The 2,321-nt window shown below is 34.9% G+C and overlaps 1 protein-coding gene across 1 annotated transcript in view; it reads left to right on the top strand.

The window, feature by feature from the left end:
• Window positions 1–1,785, top strand: part of LOC119594763 (tight junction protein ZO-1-like) — a gene marked incomplete in the record, with an annotated part of 83,822 nt that extends 82,037 nt beyond the window's left edge. Inside the window, 1 exon segment of the mRNA XM_037943858.1 lies at window positions 1–1,785.
• Between the last annotated feature and the right edge of the window lie 536 nt (window positions 1,786–2,321).

Genomic DNA, 2,321 nt, shown 5'->3' with positions numbered 1-2,321 from the left:
AAGGGTTCTCTTGTTTATGTTTCCCTATCCAAGATATCCATGTCTTATTCCTCCTAAGATGCAATACAGTGAATTCTATGTGTTCTATGTGCAACAATAGAAAAAAAACAGCTTTTTCATTGTTTGAAGTTGCATAAATCAAATTAATATTTTGTGGAGGATGTATGGATAGGTTTATGTTCTTCCTTGTGTAACAGAGTTAAGGTTCATTTGCTGCTGTTGATATCATAAGCAGTATATGATACGTGCATTATAGTGGGAAATGTACATCACAGGAAGTACCAAGGTATGTCTAAACAAAGTTGTATGGCCCAGTTTGCCTCTCAGATTATTCTCATTTTTGTGAACTCATCTGTGCATGCCTTTTATTTACAAATGTTATTGTTATGTATTTCACACCTTTTCAACAGTTCAAAATGTCATTTGTTGTGAAGCTATGAAACTTATGGTTGTCTAACCACGCAACTTATTACTGTTGTAACCAATGGTTGTTTTGTGTTGACCTTTAACGGGTAGGGAGTAGCTTGAACAATCAGTGGTTTGTAATCTTGCAAAATGTTTGTCAGTTTGTTTCCTTCACTACTGGGATTAATGTTGAATACTTCTGGAAAAATATTATTTTTGCTATTAGATGAATAAACTATATCCACAATATCTTTTCATTAGAAAGAGAATTAAATATGGTTGAGCATGTTTGTTAGCAGAACCCAATAGTGCTGTGCTTATGCTCAATTTTAGTTTTGAGTATAGAAAGAGGTTTGTAAATTGACAATAACTAGGTTCTAAAACCATGTGAGTGCATATAAGATTGTCTGATTTATAATTTATATTTTTAAACTTGTTATCAGAGTAAAGTGACATTCATATTTTATGCATGAAAAGACATGGCTATTATTCCTAATGATTTTTAATGAAAATTACTCTACTCTAATTTTAAACCTTCTCTAATGTTAAATTTAGCAGGTGCAACAGCACATCACCTCTACAAAGTCTTGTTATTGGTGCACAAGTCCATTTTCAGTTTGCATTTACACCCCAGCAGTTGTTGCTGTAACTATGTTGGGTTAGGTAGTTTTAACAAAAATGCAAAAAGCACAATATGACCATCAGTATTGAAACATACATTGCATAGAAAAAGTGCCTTCCATGTTTCATTATATTTATAGAGTGAAATAACAAAGTCATGGATTATCCAACTTGCCTGCAATACTATTCTAAGGCATTTCAGTTTTCAATGCATCTTTGCTGATTTGTGTGTATATATATACATATATATATATATATATATCCATAATTGTACAGTACTTTAATTTTGTAATTCACCTTCTTCTGCAAAGAATTCATCTTCTGAGGGCAGCTGGGTTAGAAGGAGTTTGCTGGTGAAGCCATCAGAAGAATGGTCAGTCATCTTACATGTATAGAATCAATAATTTATAAGCCATAAAATTCTGCAATGTGGACTCTTCATTATTGACTGACCTCATAACAGTGTGAGAGTGCAGCAGAACCATGGAGCAAATTACCTGTTGTGTCAGTATTGTTATCCAGTCATTAGATGTTGTCCTCGCTCGTTCAGCCTGTTAGTCTGTTGGTCCGTTTCAAGTTAACTAGTCTAAATTACAAAAAAAGTTTGAGGTTAAGAATTATAAAGTCTTATGTTATCATACAAACAACGAATCTTATTTCTGTACATATGGAAATTATTGTGTTCCAGTAGTAATATTCATGTATATTACAAAAATTTGTAACCAATAGAAGAGTGTTAAATAAAATGGAACTATTTCTCCAAGGTTTATGGATATCCTTTAAAGACAAAAAGAACACTGCTTTTTTTTTTTATTAATGAACATGATGATTTTATACATATAATATCTAGAAGTTATTTGTGATCAATCAAAGCATTTACTACCCTGAGCACTTGTAGTAGCCAAGCCGGGATACCTCACACCGAGGAAGGCCAAAACAACTTAGCTTGTAGAACCAACTGGGATCCCTCCTAAGCCGTTGCTTATTGTCATTGGGGGGCTTAGGAAATGGAGACTGAGGCCCAATGTAGGTGATCACCCCTACCTTGGACTAGAACAGTTATCATATACGCCCTTGCCTCAACTAATTTTGCATGGTCTTTTCTTCTCCCCCTTTCCTTTCCTTCTCCTCTTCATTATCCCCTTCTTCTGTCCACTTCCTAAAGTGTGAGAGCCATGGCTTTGTGTCAGTCATGAACAGCCTTAGGGAGCCATAGGTACAGTATTCCTTTGGTTAATTATCTCGCCCTTACCCCTCATGGGGACCCTGAGGCTTGCCCTTCATCAACTAGCCTA

This window comes from Penaeus monodon, chromosome 3, assembly GCF_015228065.2.
Source record: "Penaeus monodon isolate SGIC_2016 chromosome 3, NSTDA_Pmon_1, whole genome shotgun sequence".
Classification (NCBI taxonomy): domain Eukaryota; kingdom Metazoa; phylum Arthropoda; class Malacostraca; order Decapoda; family Penaeidae; genus Penaeus; species Penaeus monodon.
The sequence above is the reverse complement of the archived record's forward strand: the minus strand, read 5'-3'. Positions and strand labels throughout refer to the sequence as shown.